The 6,161-nt window shown below is 37.0% G+C and overlaps 1 pseudogene; it reads left to right on the top strand.

Moving 5' to 3' along the window:
• Nucleotides 1-2,407: 2,407 nt before the first annotated feature.
• LOC140513180 (heat shock cognate 71 kDa protein-like) lies at nucleotides 2,408-4,555 on the top strand (annotated as a pseudogene).
• Nucleotides 4,556-6,161: the final 1,606 nt, after the last annotated feature.

Genomic DNA, 6,161 nt, shown 5'->3' on the forward strand with positions numbered 1-6,161 from the left:
CGGCGCCAAAACCCAACTACGGTGGCTGGGCCTTCAGGGGGATGGGAGCATAGACGAGAAGGACTGCAGCAGCACAGAAGGCCCGAGAACAGGAAGAGGAAGTGAAAGTGGTGGGCTGGAGGCGGGGCTTAGGAGCGCGCAGCCTCAGTTGTCTAGTGCCCGCCCACTAGGTGCAGAACGCTTCTGAGGAAACTCCACCCCTATCAGGAGTGGAGGAGGTGGAGAGTGGGGGAAGGGAAAGTGGGGTAACATCTATATATCATCCATAAAATGAGTTGAAGAAGGAGATGGCAAACCACCCCAGTATATTTGCAAAGAACACCCCAAAAGGGGTCACCGAAAGCTGGATGTCACTGAAACTATGCAAGAACAGCAAAAACAAGAGTCACAGATACAAGGATCATTTGGGATTTTTACTTTGCAGGCCTGCCCAGAAATTGCTACGTATTTTGTGCATATATGTGAATGTGCATTCGTTCAGGGATGGTTCCTTCAATTTGTTCAAATGTACTACACTGTTGTTGCCTTTAGAATTTTCACTGTGTAGGAGAATAAATGCTTTCAGAGACATAGAGAGATGAGTATTTTGATGACATATGAAAACCAGTTCTCTCTCTCTCTCTCTCTCTCTCTCTCTCTCTCTCTCTCTCTCTCTCTTTCTCCCCCTATGTTGATAGATAGATAGACAGATAGATAGATGTAGATATAGATATATTACTAACTTAAACAACTACTCAAAAAGAGCAATGGGGTAAAATGGTAATATATTCAAAATTATTTCTCAAAACTGAACTCAACCTCAGCATCATGTCCCTCTGTTGGATTTATGTCCAGAATTGTCAATAAATAGGTTACATTTGGAGATGCATCTGTGCATAGGATAGAAAATGTGAATTAAATATTCCAATTTAACTGCTAGTTCTGCATGAATGAAAAAAGCATAATGTCTTCTACATGACAAAGTTTCAAATATTTAAATGTAGTTATCATTTCCTCTTTATGTCTTCACTTGTCTTGGTTAAACATCTCTTGTTTTACTTTTTTAACCATTACTCTTGTGAAAGTATTTTGAGATATTTTATTACTTTCTTTGAATTCTGGAATTGCTTCAGTTTGTCAGTGTTGTTGATGACAGAAAGCTGAAAGTTATGTTATAAACTGAATTACGGAATTAGTGCTAAAAGGGAAAAAATCTTGATTTAATTTCTAGAAGCTTATTCTAAAACCAGTTGAATAGAATAAGTTGGATATAATAAAGACAAATTGTATATTTAAGTAAAAAAACAACAACAACACATATACAAGTATTGGATTTAGAAAACTTGTTTTAATAAAAGTTCATTTGCAACAAGTCTGGGTATTTTGACTGACCAAAAACTCAGTAGTTTCTTTGGGCTACTATAAATTAAACAAAAAGCAATAATTAACTTAAAAAAAAAAAAACAGTACCTGGTATAATCTAAGGCTGCATTAAGAGAAATACAGTATTGAGAGGGAAATTTTTTTTACTTCATATTGGTCAGACCAACCCTGAAGCATTTTTTCCTTTTCTGAGGGTCACAACTTAAGAGCAACTTTGGCAAACTAAAATGCATTCAGAATCAAGTGACCAAGATGTTGGAACCTGACAAATCTATGTTACATGATGAAGAGTTGGAAAAATTGTGGGTTATGGGACCTCAAGGAGGCATCATAGTTATGTCTTGGTATATGAAAGGTACATTCATGGTGTAGATAATGTCCAAGAGGACAATCATGATGTTGAAATGTCTTGAGGCTATTACATATGAGCATCAATTTTGTGAACTAGACACGATTAGCTTATATGAAAGAAGACTCAGGAAGAACATTATTTCTGTGTTCAAATATTTTAAGCACTTTCAGATTATAGTGTATATTAGATTTATTGTATTTGGCTCTAGAAGACATCAGCAGAAATAATGGGTAGAATTTAAGATTTATGCAAAACAAACAAGCAAATAAACAACAAAGAATACTTCTTATTTATTATAGCTATTAAAAATGGAATGCCTTTCCTCAAAATGTGAATTTTCCATCTTTGGGGTTCTTCAAACAGTGTCTGGATGACCATTAAAAAATTAATCCTTTTTATTGATGTCTTTTTTTTTTATATCACCATCATATTTCCATCTAGTTTCCTTTCATTTTCATTGGTAAATATGATTTTTAAAAAGAGAGAAGAAAACCAAATCACTAATATTAAAAATGAAAAGGTGAATATGCCACTAATAAAAGAAAATCACAGCCATTATAAGGAGTTATTTTTGCCCATTTATATGCCAATACCTTTGAAAATTTAAGTGAAATGGAAGAACATTTGCAAAAATGTAAGCTATCTAGATTAATAGAAAATGAGCTACTCAGTGCAGCTGCAGCCCTTTTTTCTCCACAGTGGTCAGCTACGATCCCCGATTCTCCAGCAACCATGTCGAAGGGACCCGCAGTTGGCATTGATCTTGGCACCACTTACTCCTGTGTGGGAGTCTTCCAACATGGGAAAGTGGAGATCATTGCTTATGACCAAGGAAACAGGGCCACCCCCAGCTATGTCGCCTTCACCGACACAGAAAGTTTAATTGGTGATGCTGCAAAGAATCCAGTTGCAATGATCCCCACCAACACAGTTTTTGATGCCAAACGTCTGATTGGTCGCAGTTTGATGATGCAGTTGTACAGTTAGACATGAAGCAATGGACTTTTACAGTGGTGAATGATGCAGGCAGGCCTAAGATCCAAATGGAGTACAAAGGGGAGACCAAAAGTTTCTATCCAGAGGAAGTTTCTTCTATGGTCTTGACCAAGATGAAAGAAATTGCTGAAGCTTACCTTGGGAAAACTGTCACAAATGCCGTCGTCACAGTACCAGCCTATTTCAAAGATTCCCAACGTCAGGCCACTGAAGATGCTGGCACCATCGCTGGTCTCAATGTGTTCCAAATCATCAATGAGCCAACTGCTGCTGCTATTGCTTATGGCTTGGACAAAAAGGTTGGTGCCAAGAGAAATGTGTTGATCTTTGACCTTGGAGATGGTACTTTTGATGTCTCCATTCTTACCATTGAAGATGGCATCGTTGAGGTCAAGTCCACAGCTGGGGATACCCACTTGGGTGGGGAGGACTTTGACAACCGAATGGTCAACCATTTCATTGCAGAGTTCAAGTGAAAGCACAAGAAGGACATCAGTGAGAACAAGAGGGCTGTTCGCTGTCTTCGCACCACTTGTGAATGTGCAAAACACACGCTCTCTTCTAGTACCCAGACCAGTATTGAGATTGACTCCCTCTATGAAGGTATTGACTTCCATACATCAATCACTCGAGCCCATTTTGAAGAGCTGAATGCTGATCTCTGGACCCTGTGGAAAAAGCCTTAAGAGATGCCAAGCTAGATAAATCGCAGATTCATGACATCATCCTGGTGGGTGGTTCCATTCGAATTCTGAAAATCCAGAAGCTTTTGCAAGACTTCTTCAGTGGCAAGGAGCTCAACAAGAATATCAATCCTGATGAGGCTGTTGCTTATGGTGCAGCTGTTCAGGCTGCCATTTTGTCTGGAGATAAATCTGAGAATGTGCAGGACTTGTTGCTGTTGGATGTCACTTTCTCTTGGAATTGAAACTGCTGGTGGAGTTATGATGGTTCTGATTAAACATAATACCACCATCCCCACCAAGCAGACACAGACATTTACCACCAATTCGGACAACCAACCTGGTGTGCTTATTCAGGTTTATGAAGGGGAGAGGGCAATGACAAAGGATAACAACCCGCTTGTCAAATTTGAGCTCACAGGAATCCCCCCAGCACCCAGAGGTGTTCATCAGATTGAAGTGACATTTGACATTGATGCAAATGGCATTCTCAATGTTTCTGCTGTGGATAAGAGCACAGGCAAGGAGAACAAGATCACCATCACCAATGATAAAGGATGTCTGAGCAAGGAAGACATTGAGCATATGGTCCAGGAGACTGAGAAATACAAGGCTGAGGATGAGAAGCAGAGAGACAAGGTGTCTTTCAAGAATTCTCTTGAATCTTATGCTTTCAACATGAAGGCTACAGTGGAGGATGAAAGACTGCAAGGCAAAGTTGGTGATGAAGACAAACAGAAGATCCTTGACAAATGTAAGGAAATAATCAACTGGCTGGATATGAGCCAGAGTGCTGAGAAGGAAGAATTTGAGTATCAGCTGAAAGAGTTGGAGAAGGTTTGCAACCCCATCATTACCAAGCTGTACCAGAGTGCAGGGGGCATGCCAGGAGGCATGCCTGGTGGATTCCCAGGGGGTGGAGCAGCCCCATCTGGAGGTGCTTCTTCTGGACCCATCATTGAAGAGGTGGACTAAACAACAGAAGAAAGAGAATTCCACACAGCTTTTCCAAAAATTGAAGGACTCAAAATTTGTAGCCAAGGCAGTAGCAGTTTAAAAGTAACATTTAAACTACTGTGTAAATCTGGGCATTCTGAATACTTGAATGTGTGCAGAGGGGAGAGAAGTGAACAACAGTGCACTTTATCAGTACTGTAAAAAAATGGAAATGCAATTCTTGTCCTGGAGAATAAAAAATTATTTAAAATTGGCACCATAAAAAAAAAGAAAGAAAATGAAATAGAATATCTAAATAGACTTATTTTAGAAAAAGAAATTGAACAGGGCATAAATGAGTTTCTTGAGGGGGAAAAAAGCATCAGGACTAAACGGGTTAACAAGTCAGTGTTAATAAACATTTAAAGATCAACTATTTCCATTATTAAATTATTTGGAATAGCAGGCATAGAAGAAGTACTATCAAACTTCTTTTATTAAACAACATGTACTGATACCTCAAGCAGAAAGATTGGTCTTACTATCTATGTCTCTCTCTCTCTGTTTCTCTCTCTCTCTGTCTCTCTCTCTCTCACTTTCTCTTTCTCTGTCTCTGTCTCTGTCTCTCTGTCTCTCTCTCTCTCTTTCTCTCTCTCTCTGTCTATCTATTTCATTAATGAATGTGGATGAAAAAAAAATCCCTAATAAAATGCTAGGCAGAACACTACATTGTATTATAAAGACCACACATTGTGACCAAGTAGGATTTCTACCAGAAAGGGTTTAACATAAGGAAAACTATTAACACAATTGATTATATCAATAACAAAAATTATATGATTTTATCAATTGATGCAGAAAAAAGCTTTTGATAAAATACAACACATTCTTATACTGAAAACATAGAGATAAGTAGATTTTTTTGTTGAATTGATGAGGAACATCTCCTTACAGAATCAACAAAGCTTATTTTTAATCAGGATAAGCTAGGAGCCTTTCAGTAAGATTAGTAGTGAAACAAGGATTCTCAATGTCACAATATTATGCAATATTCTATTAGAGATGCTTACAACAGCAATAAGAAAAGAAAAACATAATTGAGTGAATCACAATAGGTCATGAGTTAATAAAACTCTCTTTTTTACAGAACATATGATGATAGTCAGAAAAGCCTAAAGAGTCAATTAAAAGTTATTTGAAACAATAATTTAGCAAAATTTTAGCAGCATTTAAAATAAACACATAAATCAAGAACATTTCTATATACTACTAACAAAACTCTGCAAGAAGACATAGTAAGAGATACTCCACTTGAAATAATTGTAGAGAGTATAAAATATACTGGGTTTATACCTACCAAAACAAACCCAGGAACTATATGACTATAATTATAAAGCACTTTTTCATGCGAATTGTCAGATTTAAATAACTGGAGAAATATTAATTGTACATGGGTAAGCAGAGCCAGTATAATAAGATGACAATTTTACCTAAACTAATATATTTTTTCAATGCCATCAAAAATTCTTTTACTGAGCTAGAAAAATACTATCAAAATTAATTTGGGAAAACTATCAAGAATATCAAAGGACTTAAAGAAAAAAATGAAAAAGAAACAGGTTTAGCAGTAACAGATCTTAAACTCTATTATAAAGCAGTAGTTGTCAAAATTGCCTGTTACAGATTAAGAAACAGAAAGGTAGACAGATTAGTGGAACAGAGTATACAAAACACAACAGGAAATGATTATACAAATGTAAAGATTTAAGCTTTTTATGTAATAATTCATTATTTGGTAAAAATTATTGAGAAAGTTGGAAAGCATTCTGACC

Source organism: Notamacropus eugenii, chromosome 7 (genome assembly GCF_028372415.1).
Source record: "Notamacropus eugenii isolate mMacEug1 chromosome 7, mMacEug1.pri_v2, whole genome shotgun sequence".
Taxonomy (NCBI): domain Eukaryota; kingdom Metazoa; phylum Chordata; class Mammalia; order Diprotodontia; family Macropodidae; genus Notamacropus; species Notamacropus eugenii.